Source organism: Canis lupus, chromosome 2 (assembly GCF_011100685.1).
Source record: "Canis lupus familiaris isolate Mischka breed German Shepherd chromosome 2, alternate assembly UU_Cfam_GSD_1.0, whole genome shotgun sequence".
Lineage (NCBI taxonomy): Eukaryota > Metazoa > Chordata > Mammalia > Carnivora > Canidae > Canis > Canis lupus.
This window is the reverse complement of record NC_049223.1, coordinates 23763513-23786643: the sequence shown is the minus strand read 5'-3', so window position 1 is coordinate 23786643 and position 23131 is coordinate 23763513. Positions and strand designations below refer to the sequence as shown.

Here is a 23131-nt window from a genome sequence, read left to right as displayed (position 1 = left end):
AACATACCGTATGATACTATTTTGAAAAGAAAACTAAAAACTGCAAAACTGTTGACAGAAAACCAAGTAATTGCAACCTGCATCAGGAAAGGAAGATATAGATGGGGAAGGGGTGTGACAAGGTCTTCTGGGGTGGCAAAAATGTTCTACATCTTGAACTGGATATGATTACATATTTAGTTACATTCATAAAAATTCTTCAGGTTATACATTTAAGATTGGTGCACATTATTATATGTATATTATACCTTAATGAAAACGCAGGAGAGGGTAGTAATCAAAGAGCTAACAAGGTAATAAGGAACTACTAGGCACAGTAGTCCAAGAGGACAGAGAGGAGCACAGCACCCTGGGGTCTCTTGCCCCCTGGAAATGCCTGCCTAATCAAAAAACTGCATGTAGGCAGGCTAGGAAAGTAGGAAGACAAAATGTCAGAGTACAAGATCCACCAAAGGAGCCATCCCTTGCTTTAGAATAAGACCCCAAAAAGCTGAATCCTGGAAGAGAGAACACAGAAGGAAACTAAACCAGTCATTGCATAGATAGACTCAAAAAAACAAACACACACAAAAAAAAAAAAAAAAAAAAAAAAAAAAAAAACCTCAGTTTGAATAAAGGTGGAAAATACAGGAGACAAGCGAAATAAACAGAGGAGTTCCTTGACACCATGGAACTAAAGCCCCAGAAAGAGGAAGCAAGAGAATGGGGAAGAAGCAATACTTGATGAAATGATGGCTGAGAACTATTCAAAACTGATGAAAGACATCCAGACACAGCATCAAAAGGTATATACCCCAAGCAAGAAAAGGAGGAAGACTATCTGAAATCCAAAGACCAAAAAAATCTCAAAAATAGCCTGAGAAAGAACAACTTACCAATAAAGAAATGATAAACTATAACTGACTGGCCAATAGAAACAAAGCCAAATGCTAGAGAATAATCTCTTCTCCAAAGGACTAGTATCTAATTATATGTATATATGAATCTATCCCTAGAATTCTATGTCTAGCAAAATGTATCTTTCCAGAATGCAGGTGAAATAAAAACATTCTCAAAAAGTTTGAAAATGTGTCAATAATATCTACTCTAAAGAAAATACTAAAGGATATTCTTCAGATGGAAGGAAAATTATTTCAGTTGTTAGGTCAGTAACACAAGAAGGAACAAAGGAAAAGAAAATGCACTAAGTCTAGTTGAATAATAACAGAAACAACAGAAATCTATCTTTGGAGTTTAAAACATTTATGCATTTTAAAACATGGTAACAATGAAGTAAGTTAAAAAAAAGAAGAAGGAGTGTCTGGGTAGCTCAGTCAATTAAGCATCTGCCTTCAGCTCAGACCATGATCCTGGGGTCCTAGAATCAAGCCCGGCATGGGGCTTTCAGCTCAGGGGGAGCCTGCTCCTCTCTCTGCCTTTCCCCCTGGCTTGTGCACACGTGGTCTCTTGCTCCATCTCTTTCTCTCTCTCTCTCTCTCTAATGAATAAATAAAATCTTTGAAAAAAAAATAAGAAAGAAAATGAAATGTTTTTAAATGTTTTCAAAAAGTTTCATTCTCTTGAAAAAAGGACTGGAAGTCTCCGTTAATATAACACTCTGATAAGCTGAGAAAACATATTAGAATTTCTTAGGCCAACACCAAAGGAATGGCAAAGGAATACATAGCCCACACTAATTAAAAAAAAAAAAGAAGAAGAAGAAGTAAATGAGATAACCATTTTTAAAAAGACAATCCAGGGGTACCTGCGTGCCTCAGTCGGCTAAGCATCTGACTCTTGATTTCAGCTCAGGTCATGATCTCAGGTCATGATCAACCCCCACATCTGGTTCTACACTGAGTGTGGAATCTGCTTGGGATTCTCTGTCCCTCTCCCTCTGCCCCACCCTCCCACTGAGTGCATGTACATTCTCTCAACCCTCCCTCCTCTAAATGAATAAATAAATAAGACAATCTAAAACAAAGCTACGAGAAAAAAGAAACATGAAAAACAGGTAAGACAGATTTTTTTACATTTTTAATCACTAGGTGGATCCTTACGTGGCTCCCCAGTTTAGCGCCTGCCTTTGGCCCAGGGCGTGATCCTGGGGTCCTGGGATGGAGTCCCACATCAGGCTTCCTGCGTGGAGCCTGCTTCTCCCTCTGCCTGTGTCTCTGCCTCTCTCTCTCTCTCTCTCTGTGTCTCATGAATAAATAAGTAAAATCTTTTAATACATAAATTTTTAAACACTAATATTAATATTATTGTATGCCAGTTCATTTTTATAATTCATAAGCAAAATACGTAGATCTAGCAAATGCACACATACCTAACTTTTATAAATTTTAACCACATCTATTCAGGTTTTTTTCCCCATTGTGACGGACTTTTCAAAATCTTATTTCACCTTCTCTTTGTGTATTTTACCACAGGTCTGCTAACAAGCATTAAAATGTCCAAAACCAAATAAAAATAAGCAGGAACAAAAAGCCCAGGAAGCCAACTAGCTTATGAATACTGCAATAATTCCATAATACAGTATTAATTTGCCACTACCGACTTACATAAATTTACTGAAATATATTAAGAAACTTAAGAATATTCTTTCACTTAATTCTCAAAAAAAACATTAATACTTAAAATTTAATTCACTTGTTAATTTAGTCAAAGGAAGATTCCAGAATAAAATTACAACTTTTTCTACACTCAAACCAATATCAGCAAGACACAGGTACAACACGCCCCTCTATCAGAGAATCATTAAATATCTATGTAGAACCAAAAACACCTAAGCAAACAAGATATGAAACTCCAGCCTCAGGGCTGCCTGGGTGGCTCAGCAGTTTAGCGCCACCTTCGGCCCAGGGGGTGATTCTGGAGACCTCGGATCGAGTCCCGCATCGGGCTCCCTGCATGGAGCCTGCCTCTCTCTGTATCTCTCATGAATAAATAAAATCTTAAAAAAAAAAAAAAAAAAAAAAGGAACTCCAGAGTCCTATAGGCAAATGAAACTACCTGCCACTTAAATCAGTATTTGTTATTTTGGGGAGAAGCTGATATTTTAAGTAAGATGGCCTAGGCTCTTCCAAAGACACAAAGCTATCGACATTAAATCAAAATGCTATGTTTGTGTCATACAGTACTTCTGTAAAGAAATTTTTTTTAAAAATCTAATTTAACATTTAATTCCAGTCTTTTAGATACAGACTCACAAGTGAACAGTGCCAGAGTTACAAAACTAGACACCGAAGCATAGAGTCATTTCCAGGTCTACTAGGGCTAGAGGCAACTAACCTGACTCCCTCTCTCCATTAAGGCTGTGGAACAAGCTGAGCCCTTCGTTCAGGTGACTGGAGCATAGTGCCAGGAGCCTGCTCTCTACACAGTGAACAGTGGCTGCTGACAAGTCGTGTAGGGAACTAAGTCATACACAAGCATCCTTATCCAGCCTCCAGGAGACTCTTCAGGCCCTGTGTGCAGGCTCTTCTCTTACCCTCACAGTGTTCCACCCCCTCCCCTCCCCTCCCCTCCCCTCCTCACCTACCATCTCCTCCTCATCCTTCAGGTCTTACGAGTCCCTTCCTCAGGAAAGCCTGTCCCACCACCCCCAGGTCGGGTTAGGTTCCCTAGTCATCGTTTTTATAGCTCCCTATACTCTACTTCAAAGGACTTATCCCCCCTGTTGTTGAAAACAAGGTACCTAGCATGAGGTCAGGAGGTACACAGAAGGCACTCCAGAAAGACTTGCTGAATGAACAAACAAATCTGAATTTATGGTGTCCCCACCCTCTGCTCAATTTTACAAAGAAACAAGGCTTTAAAAAATGAAGTTATTTACATGATGTGATATAGCCTGGAAATGACATAGACCAGTTAAGAATCCAAGTGTTTGCAACTCTAAATCCCGTGTTCTGACCCCCCATGTACTATAATGAAATGTGGTAGAAGACAGATTTCATTCAAATTAATATTGTGTTTACACTGAGTTCCACTGTAAAAATGAGATGCTTTATTTTTTTAAGACTTTATTTATTGATTCATGAAAGACAGAGAGAGAGAGAGAGAGAGGCAGAGACACAGGCAGAGGGAGAAGCAGGTTCCCTGCGGGGTGCCCGATGTGGGGCTAGATCCCAGGACCCCGGGATCACACCCAGCCAAGGGCAGATGCTCAACCGCTGAGCCACCCAGGTATCCCTGAGATATTTTCTTAATGGGGAAAAAAAAAAGAGAGAGAGAGACTCTAAATACAAGTGAATCGCATCTAAAGGCAATATGCCTTTCAAAAATCACCCTTCAGGGTGATTCAAAAATCACCCCTTCAGGGACAAACTATAACTTTCTGGTAATAAATGGTCAGCATATTGTCGATAATAACATTGCACTAAAACAAAACAAGAATGGTTAAAAGTGAAATTGCAAACATAACCCAAAAAAGTCATCACCAGCCTCTTTCTAACTGAAGTTGCAACTCCCAAACTTTCAGGACGGTGGCAAAGTCTTCTTCTCCCAGCTTCAGACTGCCTTAACACACCTAGCACATTTTCACCAAAGTTGATTTTGTTTTCAGCTTGCCACTAACTTTAATTTACTGGCCTCTTTTTTTCAACCACCTTCACAGGCTACAGAAATAACAGGAACTTGAGACAAATGTACTCACAGTGGCCATGCTGGACCAGTGCAATCTCTGCTTGACACTGGAGGCCCAGATTGAATCCACCACGCCAGGAATTGTCTTGGGTCCCCAAAACACTGAGGATGACCAGCCAATTGACTGATGGTGGCAAAGCTGACACTTCCACTTACTGGCTTGCATAACCAGTGGCAGGACATACCTCATGTCAACAGACGGTTGTAACTGGTAATGGGCCTTTTCAGAAACAAGTACACCAGGGAGTCTGACAGGTAAAAACAGTAAGTAGGCACCAACGCCGAGATGCAGGCCCCAAATTCTTAATGTTTGGCGAATGATGCTTCTTCAAACGCCTTTGTGACGCCTCACTAATTCTTTACATAATCAAAAAGGAATTTCTGTTATTAACTCAGGCTACCTGTTTTCTTTTAAAAATTCATTCATACCTTTATTAGCACAATTTTTTTCCTTCTGTGTTTTGACATATTTCAATGGCCTGTGGAGACTACAATACAGGATTCAGCATCTATTTTAAGTAAATACAAAGTCTGTTTGCCAACTTTACCATCCAAAACGCCAAACTCAAATCTTTTTGACTTTAGGGCCTGACAGAGTGAGAAAAGCAAATAAGCACTGTTCGCACTGTTCGATTGATGCTGGCTTAATTCTGATTAAAATGACTTCACAGGGCAGCCCCGGGTGGCCCAGTGGTTTGGCGCCTGCCTTTAGCCCGGGGTGTGACCCAGGTCCCAGGATGGAGTCCCCCCTTGGGCTCCCTGCATGGAGCCTGCCTCTCCCTCCTCCTGTGTCTCTGCCTCTCTCTCTCTCTCTCTCTGTGTGTGTCACGAATAAACAAATAAAACCTTTAAAAAAACAAATAAAATAACTTCACCAAAGAAAAAAGTATCCCGACTTCCTCCTAATAGAACTTCCAGGAGATGCGACAACACCTGAGGGACTGGCCACGATGATCTCTGAGGTTCCGCCCAACTTTCCTGAGCTACGAAGTAATACGTTTGTAGCCCAGAGACTTAACTCCATTTACAGATGGATTAATGTGGGATTAAAATCGCCTTCTTCCAGCAAGCAAAATATTTAAGATCCTGTCCCCACTTTTTGTTGTTGTGTTGTTTTTTTTTTCCCCCTTCCCCATTTGGGTCATATTATTCCCCACGACTGGAGAATAAAATAATGCCTCAAACATCCTTCCCCAGGCCCAGGAGGGAGACACATTTCACTCCTATTAAAGTCTACCAACTAAAAAGCAACTGTGGATTAAAATGCGGGGGAAAGGGTGTGTGTGGCGGGGAGAAGTCATCCCCGACTTCTAGAAGTGGCTTCCAAACGTCTAGAAATGTGGATTCAGGGCAGCCCGGGTGGCTCAGCGGTTGAGCGCCGCCTTCATCCCGGGGCGTGACCCTGGGGACCCGGGATCCAGTCCCACGTCGGGCTCCCAGCGTGGAGCCTGCCTCTCCCTCTGCCTGTGTCTCTGCCTCTCTCTCTGTGTGTGTCTCTCATGAATAAATAAATAAATATTAATAAATAAATAAATCAAAAAAAAAAATGTGGATTCGCAGACTCCTCCAATTCCGCGGCATGCAGCACCTGCGCGCAGCCGGCCCCGGCCCCGGCCCCGGCCCCGGCCCCGACCCCGGCCCCGACCCCGGCCCCGGCCCCGGCCCCGGCCGCCCCGCCGCGCGGGCTGTGAGCCGCCGACTACTTTGCAAACTTCGCGGCGGCGCGCCGGCTCTCCAGGCTCCCGGGTCCCTCCTCCACCCCGTCCCCGTCCCTCCCTCCAAGCCCGGTCGAAACCAAGTTCCCCCCCACCCCCACCCCCACCCCCAGCCCCAGCCCGCCGGGCACCGAAGGGCAATGATGTTACTTAAAGGGACGGAGGCGGCCTGGGTCCTGCCCCACTTGGGGGCTGCGCAGGACGCGAGGGAAACTTGCAGAGGGAGACGCGTCCCCCGGGAGGGGGCGGGGCGTGGAGGGGCGGGGCTGGAGGGGAGGGCGCCCCTCCCCCAGGGCCCGGCGACCCCGGCGCCCCCCGCCCCCCGCCCGGCGCCCCCCGCCCGGCGCCCAGCGCCCGCAGCCTGCCGATCACTCCCGCGGAGCCCCGCGGCCCGGGTTCCGGGGGGCGGAGGGGGGGCCCGGGACGGCTCCGCACGCGGCCCCCGAGCCCGCTCCGTCCCCGTCCCCGTCCCCGTCCCCGTCCCCGTCCCCCTCCCCCGGGGCCGGGAATGGCGGCGTCCGGCTCCGCGGGGCCAAGCCGAGCGGCTGCCCGCGGGGAACCCCGCAGCCCGGCGGGCGGCGGCCCCCTGCGCGGGGAGAGGAGAAAAACGAAGTTACCTCGGGACGGTCCCGGCGGCGGCGGCGGCGGCGGCGGCGGCGGCGGGAGGGGGCCGAGCGCGGGGTCGGGGCAGCCGAGCGGGTCCCGGCGCGGCGGCGGCGGCGGCGGCTACCGCAGTGCCCTCCGCCCCATTGTTTCCCTTCCAAGAGGATCCCGGCGCAGCCGAGCCCGGGAACCAGGAAGTTCCCCGGCGCGACACCTCCTGCCGCCGCTATGGAAACGGCCCCCGCCTCCCAGGGCGGCTCGCCCGGGACCCCGCCTCCGCGCCGCCGGCCCCGCCCGCCTCACGGGCCGCCGCCAACCGTCGGCGATGCGGCCGCGGCCGCCGCCATCTTGGCGCGGCCCCCGCGGCCCCTTCCCGGCGGCACGTGCGCGCCGGCGCCGCGTTCCCGCCTCCGCGAGGACCCCGGCGGCCGCCGCGGGAAGACGCCCGCCCGCGCGCGCCCGGCCGGCCCTGCCGCCCGCGAACCAGCAGCCCGGCTTGCGGGCGCCGCGCGGGGCCCGCCCGCTCCGGCCGCCGCGGGGGGTGAGGTCAGCGGAGCCGCGGCCCCGGCGCCACCTCTGCAGCCACCTCTCCGCAGGTTTCGTTCCGGGCGCATCTGCCTGGCTGCCGGGGCTTGGACCTTCTCGCCCCCCGAGCGCCCCCGCCGCGTGACTCAGTTTCCTCACCTGTAAGGAGTCCTGCTAGTGGTCGTACCTGCCTCCTAAGGGTCGTCACCCGCCGCAAGCAAGGGCTGGGTCGTTTAACAGGTGCAAAATGATCATCCGTTCAATCGAACGGCGTTGCTCCTAAGAGAATTCACATTTCTGAAAATCTTTCAGGGACTTCCAAGTGTTCAAATCAGCACGACTTTAAATAGGCTACTGTTTCAGATCCCAACTGCCGCCTAAAATTCCCCCAAATGTTCGTCTTTTTTGTCCCATCTTTCTCTAGGTCAGCTTTCTTTTTTTATATCATGGAAACTGTCAAGAGTTTCAGTCTCCAGAGTCTTCTATTAAGAGGTGCCATTTAAAAAAAAAAAAAAAAAAAAGATGAGTGATGCAAACTTTCCGACGCTGTAATTAGCTGACAGTTAATGATTTATTCAATAGGAGCTAGAAGACTTAGGGTGTGCAAATAACAAAGGCTTCCTGTCCTTGATTCCAGGAACTAGAATTAGTAAAGTTGGCAACTGCGCTGTTGTTATTTTCTTTTTGTTCCAGCTGGTGAAAACGGACACCAAAAAACTGGGTTGCTGCGTGCAATATGGAGGCAGAGAGATGATGGACAGAGGAAGTGGGACCACAGTCTCTGCTGAAGGATGCAGACTTCGCTCACTGTGCCTAACACTTGGTCTTAGATGGATCTCCAAGGCTCCTTGTAGCTCACAACTGGTCTTATTTGCACATACACCCTTTAAAATAATACTTCCCTTTGCTTATCCATTTAAACCAGATTTGCAAAGGCTAGTGTTTAATAAGCCCGATCCAAAACGGATATATGAATTGGAGTGAAAAACAGATCAAGAGTTGGCAGGACATGGGAAACTTTCCCAACACCCAAACACTTCTCCAGAACTTCTGGAATGCCCCAATTAACAATGACCCAGATTGAGACATCTGTATTTCTTTCTTTTTTTTTTTTTTTTTTTTTTTTTGGAGAATTTATTTATTCATGAGAGACACAGAGAGGCAGAGACATAGGCAGAGGGAGAAGCAGGCTCCCCACGGGGAGCAGACTCGATTCCAGGACCCCGGGATCACGGCCTGAGCCAAAGGCAGATGCTCAACCACTGAGCCACCCAGGTGCCCCGAGATATTTGAATATCTGAAAGGCAAGAGCCCTCACTCCTACAGCTGTGTAGCCCAGCTGGACCAGCAGTTTGCTTTGCACATAGTAGGCCCTCAATATTTTATTGAATTAAATGGCCATGTTTGTGGCTGAGCGCTCAACATTTAAGGAGTCGTTGGGAACCACAGATGATGTTACTCAAGGGACATCACTGCAAACATCATTAACAGGAACCCCCAAGTCACTAGTGAAGGAGTTAATGGGATTTTGGAATGAACAACCCTGGCCACAGGCTTATTTGGCAAAATAAAGTGGAAATTTCAGATACATTTTTTCCATAACTTATATGGGTAATCTTTTAAAACTTTATTTTGGACCTAATGATGAGTAACACTGATTCAATTTTATGCTTCAGTGATAGTCCTCTGACTCTATAGTACAGTTAAAGCTCCAAAGTCCCCACATTTTCCCCCAAATCCAAGCGTCACCAGTGAGTTATGTCACTTCAGTATAAAACCAGTATTTGTTCTTAGGTATAACTTCAGGGGCTTGCCATAATTTTTGTATTTTTAAGCATCTTGGAGGTATTGTTAAATGGCAAACACAGATTTCTGTCTATATCCCCAGTGTAGGGCTTCACTCTGGGGTAGGCATGCAAATTCACTTATCTGCAGCATACGATAAACATAGAACTTGTGTCAGTGATTATCATGGAAATAAAGATAGAATCATTTTTCCTCTAAATTGGGGATGGGCAAACTTTTTCTTAAAGGGGAAACATAGTAAACATGAAGGCAACTGTAGACAATATATAATAGGATGAAAGTGCCTTGATTCCATTAAAAACTTACTTATGGCAATAAATGGGTTTGAACCACAAGGCACTATTTTGCTGATTGATCCCTCAGTAATTGTATTTATATTAAATTCATTCCATTTTTATATTCACTCCAATGTGAATTGCCAGATATTAAAATACAAAGGGTAAAAGCTTGATATCAATAAAGCACCAAAAAGTCAAAAGTCCTACGGAGTAAGTTTGTGTTACCAATAAAATGTTTCACGTATACCAAAGGTTTAGAACTACATCTCATATACTATAATGGAATAAGGTAGGTGGACATTTGTATGTCATTTTTGCAAAAGCTATGAGCTGTGGTAATGGAAATACTTAAAATGTTGACAAAGAGTGCATGTTTAAACCTCTCCCCGCTACCCATAGGATGCTATAGTTACTAAAGCCAGAAGTACAATTTGAGCTGAGAACGTAAGAACATAGAGAAAAAATAATCCTCCAAATCATCCATCCTTCACTGTCATCTAGAGAAGGTGGATCAAAGTGTAGGTCCTCTGAGTGTCCTGTAAATTGAGAATTCGAAATGTGAATCCATGGCTATTTGATCCATTCCATTTTTTTTAATACGGGTAAGCAGATAGCTCCTGGGGAAGATGCAGCAGAGAGGAGAGCGAAGACGGTGGTAATAAAGCTGTGGAAAGTTCTGTGCACGTTTTCATCCTCAATAGCAGCAGTACTTTCGGAAATTTCGTAAGGAACCAATGCTCTTCGTTGGTTAGGAAAGTCACTTCCAATGACACTACATATAATTGTTCTTCCCCGTTGGGAAGAAAGACACACTGATCAATATCTGTGCACGTGGTATAAGTGAAAAAGCAATGGATAACCAACAAGGACGTCCACACTGCTTATATGAAAAAGTTTTCCTTTGGTTAAAAGGAGAAGTTACTGATGCAGTTAGGAAAGTTTGTATAAGAAATGGGAGCCACATAAAACTTTATGAAAGGTGTTGTGATCACAGTTCATTACTTAAAACTATCTGGAGTTATCTTGCTTATTTATTGGCATACTTGGTTTGTTTGTTTTTTTTAAGATTTTATTTATTTTAGAGAGAGCGAGCACAAGTAGGAGGGGCAGAAAGGGAGAGACTCTCAAGGAGAGTCTGCACTGAGTGCAGAGCCTGATGCAGGGCTTGATCCCATGACCTGAGCCAAAACCAGATGCTTAACTAGCCGTCCCACCCAGGCACCACCCCCCCACCCCCCGGTGGGGAGAGGGGAGGGGGGTTCTATCTTGAAAATGTTCATGTCATGAGATTAAGGAACTTATCTGTCTTCTTCCCTATTCTATCCCTTGGTCCAGATCAGTGCCTGGTACAGCTCTCTGTAAATGATTGTAGAAGAATAAAGGAAGAGAAGGAGGAGGGAGGAACAAAGGTAACAAATAGCCATTTTCCTACATTTCTGAGCAAAAATTTCCTAAATTTCTGTCATATACTCCAAAGGGTCTCTGACTGAAAATAACAAAAACCAAGTAAGAATGACTGGTTTTCAACTACAAAGGCTGCCTCTCATTATCTCCTCTGCCCTTTTGTTCACCAGCTACCCTGCTCTCATAACAAAATGGTTATCATGGTTTGCCCAAAATCTACAATGATGCCATATCATTTGGAAAGTGTCTCATTATGTTTTTATAGCTTTAGAGAATTGCTTCTGCCCGCTTAAAGTTGCCATACTTAAAGTCTCCATTGAACTGCCTCCTAGACACCAATGCCCTTTATTTTTTGTTTAAGATTTTATTTATTTCAGAGAATGTGAGCATGAGTGGGGGCATGGGGAGCAGAGAGAGAGGGAAAAGAAGGCTCCCTAATGAGCAAGGAGACCAGAACCCTGGGATCCTGACCTGAGCCAGAGGCAGATGATTAACCCACTGAGCCACCCAGGTGCCCCCCCCCCTTATTTTTTTTAAATCTCCTCCAACAATTGTATTAAAAAGTGCTATATGATATTGAAATAGACGTGAAGTACAATTTCAAGGCATTCTTGTCCCTGTCTTAAGGTGATAAAACTTGCCTCTGTGTATATGATTTTTTAATTAACTTTAAACCCTTGTGTACCTAAATCTATATAAGTTGTGTGCTAATTTTCAAAGCTAGTCCCCCAGTGACCCATGCCTCCAACGTTCACGTCTTTGCATACTGTCCTCCTCTTGAATCTGGGCCGCCCCTGTGACTCACTTTTTGAGCAAAAGAATAGGGCGGAAGTGATGCTGAATATTTTCTAAGACCAGATGATAAGACGTCTTACAGCTTTTGCCTGGGACTCTGAAATACTTACCCTTAGTGGACTCCCTCCTCAAACTCAGCTTCCATGTTAAGGCCACGTATTGGTGACAAGCTTTGCTTAGACCTCCAACCGATAGCATCAACTGCTAGGCCTGTGGGGGAGCCGTCCTGGGTATCCAGCACAGTTGAGCCTTCAGATGCCTTGAGCATCTGTGACCCAATAAGAAACCCAACTAAGGGCACCTCAGATGAGCCTAGTCAACCCATGGAACAATGAGAGCACAAATTAATTGTTTGTTAAGCCATTGAGTATAGGGTGGTTTGCTACCCACGTATATTGGTAACTGGGATAAATTGATTAAAAATACAGTGCTAAGGCTATATTTAGAGACATTTAAGCTAAAACCTTATAAATAAACTTGTCAAAATTAACAGAAATGCTGTATAAGAAGGTCGAGTTATAGAAGAACAAGGTAAACCGTAAAAGATCCTTAGGCATTCCGGGGCATGTTTCTGCTGATTCTATCTGGCTCTTTCCTTTGAGGTGGCTCTTTTCCTTTGAGGCTCTTTCCTTTGACACTCGGCCAACGTGAAGCAACGTGACAACCTTAACCTTCTGGTGTCTGCAAAGTAAATATACTTGCGATTAAATGTGACTTAGACATGAAAATAAGTCCCTGTCCACACACTTTGGCTAAAAAAAAAAAAAAAAAAAAAAAAGGAAAGGAGTAGTCTCAAGTAGCCAGACTAAAGACTCAATTAAAATGACACAATAGATGGGAAAAAAAAAATTTTTTTTAATCTACTCAACTTCTCTTTTCTATTTGTTAACACTTCATGAAGATTGGGTCCAGAATGCCTAATCAGCAGTTTTGAAATCTTAAAAAGCTCTGAAAACCAAAAGTGTTTTCCCCCCTAAATTTGGCACCTAAATTCATCTGCTAGCAACTGGATTTTCCTTTGGCTATTTATGGACTTTATTTTATTTAATCTGAATGTTCCTCCCGTTGTTGAACCATCAGTGTTTGATTGCGGGGTCCTAGCCCAGATCCCACTAACGCTGCCCCTTAAGTAACATGCAGTATACGTGCTGTGTCACCCTCCTAAAAATCGAAACTTCTGAATCCCAAAACAGTTTTGGTTTCAAACCTGAAGTAGACTTTACTGGAGACCTGAAGTAACATTTTGTGGTGCAGGGGTGAGACAATATGTTGTGGAGTCATTGAACATTTGATTCAGACAGCCTGAGTTCAAATCCCTACTCTGCTGTTTGCCACCTCTGAGACCTAGGTCAGGGAGGAACCCTCTGCCTCAGTTTCCCCCTCTGCAAAATGAAGATAGTGATAGACATCACCACATAGGGTTCTTAAAAGAACTAAATGAGATCATGCATGTAAAGGGCTTACCGAAATGACTAGTAGTAAACACTCAACAAATGTTAACTCTTACTGTATTGTTATTATATATATAGAAGCTTCCTTAAAAAGTCAATAAAATTAATATCTCCACTACAGTTCAGGAAACTACTCAAAGGTATTACCAGCAGGAAGATATTCAACACAGGGGATCCGATGTACAAACTCTTTGGAAGGAGCCAACGGGGGAAGGTGAACAACACAACTCCTGGGTTATTCCACAGCAGTTGATGTCAGGAAGCTGCTGCATCCAGAGTCAGAAATCACAGGGAATGACATGAAATCACTGCCAATGTCACAGCTGCCTCACAGCTTAGAAGCTGGTAACTGTCAGGGGCATACTTTGTAGTCTAGCTTCACTGCAAAAATGTCTGTCTACCAAAGCCTCGTGTCAGCCACTACTGCCAGAGGAAATATGGCACGTTCCTTATGCCATTCAAATCCCAAGAGTGCATGTCACTGGCAGAAGGACACCTTATCAGAACTGAGCTGGCAAGGGACTCTGGGAAATGCAGCCCTTGCAAAACAGGTGATGCCCAACACAAATAATCTAATAATAACGATTTACATGTGTAAATTACTTGCCATAAAAGTTCTGTGAGGTGGGCAGGAACTGAGAAAGCAGAGGGGCTTCGTGGCCTCTCCAGTTGGCTGCACAGTGAGACACGCAGGTGCTCATATTCCAGATCTAATGTGTGTTTCTTTATGCCAGCGCTCATCTGAGTCCTCCTTTTCCCCCCAAGTCCTCATGCCATTTATATTATTATTTACTTACTGTTTTTCCTTCAGTTGACTCACAATTTCTACTTGAACTACATTGGAAATTTTGCATCACTATCTGAAGTATAATGCAAATCACTAACGGTGGGAAACAGGTGTCACATAACATAAGTGGAAGATAAAAGCAAAAATAGAAAACAACAATGCTATTAAGACCACTTAATATCTTTAAAAAAAAAAAAAAAAAAGCCTGGGTGGCTCAGTGGTTTAGAGCCTGCCTTTGGTGAAGGGTGTGATCTCCGGGTCCTGGGATTGAGTCCCACATTGGGCTCCCTGCAGGGAGCCTGCTTCTCCCTCTGCCTGTGTCTCTGCCTCTCTCTGTGTCTCTCATGAATAAATAAATAAAATCTTAAAAAAAAAAGACCACTTAGATAGCATTGCCTACAGAAGGCAGGGAGCCTGAAGCCCACTCTCTCTTTGTTGAAAATGAGGATTAGCAAGTGTTGCAGTTGTTAGACAAACAGCAAACATCCTAACACCAAACTGAGACTCTCTCATTGATACATTCACAGGACTAAACCGCTAAGATCCTTGAAATTAAATTTCTCACTACATGAGGCAAGGTTATTTAAAGCCCATCTTACCTTCCAAATACATCCCACACTTCAGGTAATGCTGATTCCTGCCAATTGTGAAAGTTGAGCTCAGAATCAGAGTATTTATTTATTCAATTTTGGTTTGGTTTGGTTTTTTAGTTTCTTAAAGATTTTATTTGTTTATTTGAGGGAGAGAAAGAGCTTGAGAGAGTGTGTGCAAGCAGAGAGGAGAGGCCAAGGGAGAGGGAGAAGCAAACTCCTTGCTGAGCAGGGAACCCAACGTGGGGCTCTATCTCAGGACGCTGGGATCATGACCTGAACTGAAGGTAGATGCTTAACTTACTGAGCCACCCAGGAGCCCTATTCCATTTGAAAAAGTACTTGGTAGCTGAGTATTAAACACATGTCAGCATGTTTTGCTCCTACTGACTTGTTCGTAGAAGAGAGGTAAAATTCCCATCGCATAAACCATTTCAAAGTGAACAGTTCAGTAGCATTTAATACACTCAAGATGTTGTACAATCACCACCTCTATGTTGTTCCCAAACATACTCATCACCCCAAAAAAGACTCTATATCCAGTAACCAGTTACTCTCCCTTTTCTCTCTCCCTAGGCCCTAAAAACTACTAACCAGCTTCCAGTCTCTATGGGTTTACCCTGAATGTTTCACATAAATGGAATTATATAACATGTGACCTTCTGTGTCCATCTCCTTTCACTTAGCATAATGTTTTTGCATTCCACACACATTGTAGCAGGTACTAGTGCTTCATTCCCTGTTATGGCTGAATAATATCACATTGAATGGATATACCACATTTGTTCACTGATTCATCCACTGACAAACATTTTGGGTTGTCTCCAACTTTGGGCTATTGTGAATAGTGCTGCAATGAGCATGTGTGTACATGAGTATGGGTCAGTACCTGTTTCTCAGTTATTTGGGGTGTACACTTAGGATTGGAATTGTGGGATCATATGGTGATCCTATGTTTAACTTTTGGAGGAACTACCAAACTGTTTTCCATAGTGGCTAAACCATTTTACATTCCCACCAGCAGTGACAAGGGCTACAATTTCTCCAAATCCTTGCCAACACTATTTATTTTCTGCTTTTGTGATTATAGCCATCCTAATGAGTGTGAAGTGATGTCTTATGGTTTTGATTTATATTTCACTGATGACTAATGATGCTGAGAATCTTTTCACATGTTTATTGGCCACTTGTATGTACATCTTCTTTGGAGAAATGTCTATTCGAGTCCTTTGCCCATTTTAAAAATTGGGTTGTTTGTCTTCTCACTGTGGAATTGTAAGAGTTCTTTGTTTATTCTGACCCTTCTTGGATAGGAGATTTGCAAATACTTTCTCCCATTCTGTAGGGTTCCTTTTTACTTTATTTTGTTTTTAAATATTTTATTTACTAATTCATGAGAGACACACAGAGAGAGGCAGAGACACAGGCAGAGGGAGAAGCAGGCTCCCTGCAGGGAGCCCAATGTGGAACTTGATGCCAGGTCTCCAGGATCATGCCCTGGGCTGAAGGCAGATGCTCAACTGCTGAGCCACACAGGCATCCCATCTTTTTACTTTATTGGTAATGTTCGCTGGTGGGCAGAAGTTTTCAATTTTGATGAAGTCCAATTTATCTGTTTTTTTTGGTCTTGTTTTGCTTTTACTGTCATATCTATGAGTCAGTTGCCAAATCCAATGCCATGGGTTTTTATCTTATGTTCTAAGACTTTTATGTTTTAGCTTTTATATTTACATATGATTTTTAAACCATACTATAAAATTTTCATGCAAGTAAGGTAAATCCACTGACCTAGATTAACTCTATTACCGTTAAAATTTACTCACCCTTGAAAGACTCATTTGTTTCTTTAATAGATGGGTTTGTTTAGCCATGACTATGAACAAGTCACTATACTAGATTATATATATATATATCTGTAGACTACACACAAACAAATGTATATTTATTAGTACATATACTATTTATTAGTATAGAATATTACTCTATATACTAACAGGAAGGTTATAGAAGTGCTGAGAAGAAAAACTGGATTACCAGTTTATGAGAGAGCAGCAGTAGGTTGCAAATTCGAAAAAGAAAAGCAAAACCAACTCAAACCAGCTTGTATATACAATAATGCAGTTAAGTTATTGGCTCATGTCACTGAAAGCCAACTAGAAAATGGGCTTTGTGGGACTCAATGATATTGTCAAGGACCAGCTTCTTTCTCTACCTCCCATCATGTCAGCTCCATCCAACCTAGATGACTGCCAACAATTTCCAGAGCTGCATGCATCATCATCTCAATCAGGAAGTGAGCAGCCCTCAGCCAACACTCTTCTCTGCCTCTGACTCTGGTATGACCTGAATCACATACCCATTCCTGGGTATCCATAAATGTTGATTTATGGCCAGAGTGTATGATTATGTTAATTGCTTTCACTGCTGTTTAGCACCAGTAATGGAGTTGGACTTCTTCCCACATGGGAAAGATATGGTTCTCAACTAGAAATTGGGCAAGTGACAAAGAAAACAGGAACGTATATTGGGGGGAGGGGAGGAACATCACAATGTTCACCACAGGTAATCTCAGAGAAGTCTTAAGAGAAGAGATTTGACCTGGTTAGAGGGAAACAAATAGAATAGTGAGTATGAAGGCTCAGTTTTAAAAATAGGGAATAAGCATCTATATTTTAGCTCAACCGCTGGTGTCAGGTGAAGTTAATAATCCTAGTAGGGTAACTTGGGGACATATCATAATGGAGGACTTCAAATACTTGACTGAGGAGTTTAGACTTAATTCACCAAGCAAAAACAACAACAACAACAACAAAAAAAAGGAAAATGACCTTATTCTTAGAAAAAAAATTTTTTTCTCTAAAACTGTATGGAGATGAAAGAATTTTAGAAGAATTTATTTTAATGCTAGGTTGTGGTATTTGAATAAGCTATATTCACCAGTAGAAATTCACTCATTCAAGAGACAAATATTGATGGGGGATATATGATGTGTGTCCAGTACTGTTCTGGCAATAGCTGGGTTGTTCAATGGTGAAATATAGTAATGTTACTGCCTTTGTGAAAGTTACAGGCCTGTGGAGATCCTATCATCTATGTCATCATGGTGTCAGATTCTAATGTCTCCTCTGCCTTTGGAAAGCATTGCACCCTGGGTCAAAACAGTTCACTCACAGTCAATGGAAAATAAATTAAGAAAGCATTCAAACCATAGTTAACAAACCTGCGCATAATCTCCATGTGCCTTGCCAAATTAATCCATCCCTCTTCTAAATCCTCCAAGTCCAGTTGATACTTCACTACAGAGAGGTCACTCTTCAGCCCTAGTTGGATGAAGGGATGTGAACTTCACCCAGAGATTTTACTTAACCTCAAACTCAACATACTCATCTTCAAAATGGATCTCTTTGCTTTACCTCAATTGTAGACCTAAATATTGTCAAGTTAAAATCAAAGCAGAGACTAGACAATTAAGTTAAATCACCCATAATACACTTGGAAGTCCCTTCTTTCCTCTCCCTGCACCTCCCCCACCCCCATCCCCTTTCTTTTAGCAAACCTCTACTGTGTACTTTCAAAGGCGCAGGACTGGAGAAGAACAGCTATACAGCCCCTTACCTGCCCAACTCCCTAACTTTTGTTATGAGTTACTCCTTTATTCCCTGTATGACCTGAGCTCAGAAGGATGCATTTGAGAAGAAAACAATTCTCTTCCCCCAACCCAGAAAATGTAGCTTTGCATTGGTCTGAGAAGCGAAACAGCCTAACTTAAAGCTAGTAATAAGGCAAGTTTATCCTAAAGGAAAACTTCTTCAGAAACAAACAAACAAAAAGAAACAATGAAAAACCACATACCATACGATTTCAGCTCTATGACATTCTGGAAAAGGCAAAACTATAGAGACAGTCAAGGATCACAGGTTACCAGAGGTTGGGTTTTTTTTACTATAGTGTAGATACTTGGCATTACACATTTGTTCAAACCCATGGAAGTTATAACACCAAAAGTGAACCCTAATGTAAACTACAGACTTTGGATGATGATGATGATGGTGGTGGTGGTGGTGGTGGTGGTGGTGGTGGTGGTGGTGGCCACCACAGGTTCATCAGCTGTGAACCTGGTGAGGTTCTGGTGGGAATGTTGATAATGAAGGAGGTTGGGGGCGGGTAGGGATAGATGGGAAATCTCTGTATCGTCCACTTGGTTTTGCTGTGGACCAAAACCTGCCCTATATAAAGTCTGTTTAAAAAAAATGAGAAAAGGAGAATTTATCAGTCCAACCAATACTTACTAAGCCCCTGGATATGCCAAGCACTACTGTATGACACACTGTAGTATCAAGGGCAAACAAGACATGCATGGATCCTGCCCTCACAGAACTTCTATTAATGTTGTAATCAGATAAAGTCATTGTGCTTACTGAGTTGCTCTTCCCAGATAGCATACTATAATTCTCTACTCCAACTGAGAGCCCCAGCTTCCTCCAGCAGGTAGCTAGTGGGTAATTCCAACTGGCTTAAAGGGGCCAGGCCTTGCAGCCCCTGAGAGAAGATACCCCCAAGTCCAGTAATTCTCACCTGAAGCTTTTGAAAAATTCTGTTTCTGGGGTATCATCTTCAGAGACTCCAACTCAGTAGGATTAAGGTTTGCCCAGATACTACACTTTGCCAAGCACCCCAAGTGGTTCTGATGCAAGAGATTTGAAAACCAGTCATTCAGCGGTGGATTTTACTCTAAAAACAGTAATCAATCTTGTCCTGTTTTGACATACTGAATCTTTTCTTTATATTTATTTATTTGGGTGGAGGGGGGAGCATAAGAGAGGAAGGAGTAGAGGGAGAGGGAGAGTCTTAAGCAGACTCCATGCGGAGTGTGAGCCCCAACACAGGGCTCAATCTCAGGACCTGAGATTATGACCTGGGCCCGAACCAAGAGTTTGATGCGTAACCAACAGCACCACCCAGGCACCATTGGTGGAGTTTTTAAAATACCTAGAATATGTCAAAAATATGATATAGGCATTCCTGTACATTGCTTGCAGGAGTGCAAATTGGTAGAATTTAAGTGAAGGGCATTTTGACAATATATATTAGATTTTATAGTATAAATAGTTTGACCAAGTAATTTACCTTCTAGGAGTATTTCCTAAGGAAATAACTTACACACATATACACAAAACCCACAGAGATCTATGTATAGGGCCATTCAGCATAGACTTGTTTACAATATTAAAAATTTGGAAGCCACCTACCTGTCAATGAAGGATTGATTAAAATAGTAAGCCATCTAACAAAGTGCAATCCATTAAAAATCATGTCATCTATATCTATTAATAACAGAAATAAACCTTTAACTGACTTTTTAAAAACTACATAAAAAACTACATGTATAGTATAATCTTGTTTTTAAATAAAATAATAAATGTTAGGCACATTGTGGGAAAGAAATCACTGAAAATGTTAAGAGTGATGATTTTGGGTAATTATAGTAGAGATTTTTATTTATACATTGTTACATTTCCTGAATGATTTCTACAGCAAGCATATGTTACTTTTAAAATCTCCTCCTCCCTAAAACCCTTTATATTTAAGTTTTATATTTGCAAGGGGATTTTCATTGAAGGACTAGCCTCTAAGGCAGTTTGTATATTACTCTATGAGGGGTGGGGAAGGAAAAGGAGGTGATGGAGGGGTCTGGAAGAAAGAGGAAGAGGGTAATTGGGGTCCACCCTACAGCCCAGGGCCCCAGACTAGGTCTGAACCTAATGGCAAGACAGACTACAAGCAAGGATGAAGAGATCTTCTCCCAGGGGACACTGTGAGACAGAGAGGCATAAACAATGTCACTACAGTGTTCAGCCAGGGTGTATGGCAGGTGACACAGAGTAGGACTAGGACAAAGAGTTATTCTCAATTCAGAGCAGCAGGAAGGAGCAGCAAGGGCCTATGGGAATGCTGAACCATCTTGGCATTTCGAGGCCAGAATACTTTCTATGCTCCTCAGATGTAGTAGCATAGAAAGAAAGCTCTGCTGCCTCAGCCAGAGCCAGCTGGGTGCAGCAGCCAGGCCAGGTTGGAGACGGATGGATGCTGAAAGGTAATGCAGGGGATGAGAGGTACAGGGAGGATTTCTAAGGCGAGCAGTATGAGAGCATGTTTCAGTGCTGAGAGAAGCATCTAGCAGTGGGACAGAGGAGGGAGAACTAGCTCTTCTCATTCCACCCATAGTCTTGATCTGATCTCATCAGAATCAGGGTTTTAACTACCACTCTAATGGAATTGGCATATTTTATGCCCAGGGCGCAGGCACACAATAAAAATATACTAAATAGATGAAGCTTTCTGCTGGCTTCTGGATCTAAATCACTAACTCATCATCTCTCAGCAATTCCACTGCTACTAACTTAATATCACACACACACATGCACGCACACTCACACACACACCATTCTTCCTTTGGTGTTCATTCTCAATGAATGGCAACACCATGCACCTAGTTGTCAAGCTAACTATCTGAGATCCTCCTTAGTGCTCCTTCTCATCTCTCCCCATAGCCAACAAGTCAACAAGTGTAGATCCTCCCTTTGGAGAGCTCTTGAATCTATTCTCTCCTGTTATTCCCACCACTGTTTTCAATTCAATTTCTCGTCATTTTGTGTTTGGGTTACTCCAACTCTTATTTTCAGCCTATTCCTCACTCTGTTGTACACAGCTATGCTGCACACTGTTAACAGTACCGTTTTCCGAAAATTTAAACCTGATCATGGCATTCACTTACCATTCTGAGCTTCAAAATAAAATGCAAGGTAAATATTCAATAAATGACTGACTTGCCAAAGAAAGGGAGGATTCACCTTGGAAAAAGATTGCCAGCCCTTCCCAATCTAATAATCTAGTGCCAGTTGGTCTCAAGGCAAAAACTCAAAACAGGTGTTTCTAGGTTTGGTTACTTGCTCAATATTTTCACTGTCCCACAGGAAGAAGGTCAAGGGGAGCATTGATATAGAGTACAAGGTGACAACAATTTTTTGTGGCTATAACAGAGAACCCATCATGCCAACAATTGGGAAAAGGCATCTTTAAAGTGGAAAAATAAAAGATCACTTTGGCAATTACATATCATGCATTTAGCCTTGCTACCTAGAAGATACTAAAATAAGCTGTGAAATAGTTCATTTCCAAATAAAAGGAGGAGGGACTAAGAAGCAGCTAGCAGAGCTTAGAAAAGTGCAAGCCATGTAACAATAATTTCATTTCTTTCCAGAATGAAGTAGCAGGCTATGCTGATAAGGAGGAAGCAATAGCTATAATCTATATAATCTACTCCCCGCAATAAAGATTCCGATGTGATGTTATCCCCGAGAACCTGGGACGATGCAGTTCAGTTGAAGATGGCTAAATTGCTGATTCGTATGTGATACCAACACCACGGCATTTCTCAAAGAATAGCAAATATACTCTTTTTGACAAAATGTTAAGATCCACCTTTTCCAGTATTGCAAAATCTAGAACAACAACAACAAAAAAAAAAACCATATGGGAACCCTCTCTCATTTTCACTGTAACAAAAGACTGAACTATAACAAAATCTGCACTTAGTAGACAGGCTCGACATGGTGGCCAATGTTATAGATAATGGCTAGTGATAACGCTGCTGCATCATGTACTTACCTGGGCAATGAATAACCTGTGAGTGTCACTGAGTAAATAGGGCATACACAAATAAAACTATAAGGAAGACACAACTAGGTTGAGGTTAAAAGGGATGTCATCATTTCTTCCAGCAGTACTGATGCCTGTGGAACTTTGGAGTAATAGCTATCCTTCCTCAAAATACTATTACTAAAAATCAGCCAAAAATGCATTTTAAGACAAGCACTTAGAATACAGTTTTTTAAATAAGCAGGATATACTTTTTTTAAGGTTTATTTGTTTATTTTAGAGAGAAGAGAGCACACACGAGCATGGGGAAGGGAAGAGTGGCAGAGAGGAGGAGAGAGAGTCCCAAGCAGACTCCATGCTGAGCCCATAGCCCTACTCAGGGCTCAATTCCACCGCCCCAAGGTCACAACCTGAGCCAAAGCCAAGAGTCTGATTCTTAACCAACTCTGCCACCCAGGCACCTGTACTTTTTTTTTTTTTTTTTAAAGTAAGGTCTATACCCAATGTGGGGCTTGAACTCACCACTCAGAAGAGTTACACGCTCTACTGACTGAGCCAGCCACGCAATCCCAGGACATATATTGCTGTCTCTCTCGTCTCAGAGAGAAGAGGTTCTCTGTGAGGACAAGATGATAGCAGTGAAGAACTTGCCTCTGTTACCTGAGTTTCATTTCCCCTTGGAGTTTTCTCAGTGGGTGTGATAGTCATTAATGCTGTTCAACAAATATTTCTTAACATAAGAGTAGGACTGCTTCCTGGCCCTGCTGGGTTGGGTACAGTCATCCGGGCTAATGAATTGTGAACAGAATGTGGCATATGTAATTCCCATGCAGAACACTTAATTGCTGGTGCAAGACCCTCCGGAGCGCTCTTTGCCTCTACTGCAGCAGCC

At 43.2% G+C, this 23131-nt stretch overlaps 1 protein-coding gene and 1 long non-coding RNA gene across 7 annotated transcripts in view; one reads left to right on the top strand and one right to left on the bottom strand.

Moving 5' to 3' along the window:
- The window catches only part of USP6NL (USP6 N-terminal like), a 169500-nt gene extending 162498 nt beyond the window's left edge, over window positions 1–7002 (bottom strand). The window contains exon 1 of the mRNA XM_038530140.1: window positions 6959–7002. The gene's annotated coding sequence lies outside the window, so the exon portion shown is untranslated. The remainder of the gene's footprint in view (window positions 1–6958) is intronic.
- Window positions 1–23131, top strand: part of LOC102152333 — a 104378-nt gene that overhangs the window by 79324 nt on the left and 1923 nt on the right. The window contains exons 1-7 of one of the 6 annotated variants that reach the window (XR_005355309.1): window positions 7487–7709; window positions 8163–10071; window positions 10164–10276; window positions 10889–10962; window positions 13325–13548; window positions 16808–16916; window positions 21842–22151. This is a non-coding gene — a long non-coding RNA (uncharacterized LOC102152333). Of the gene's footprint in view, window positions 1–7486; window positions 7710–8162; window positions 10277–10888; window positions 10963–13324; window positions 13549–16807; window positions 16917–21841; window positions 22267–23131 lie in introns of those variants that run through there. The other 5 variants (XR_005355305.1, XR_005355307.1, XR_005355306.1 and 2 more) reach the window with 5 other exon arrangements.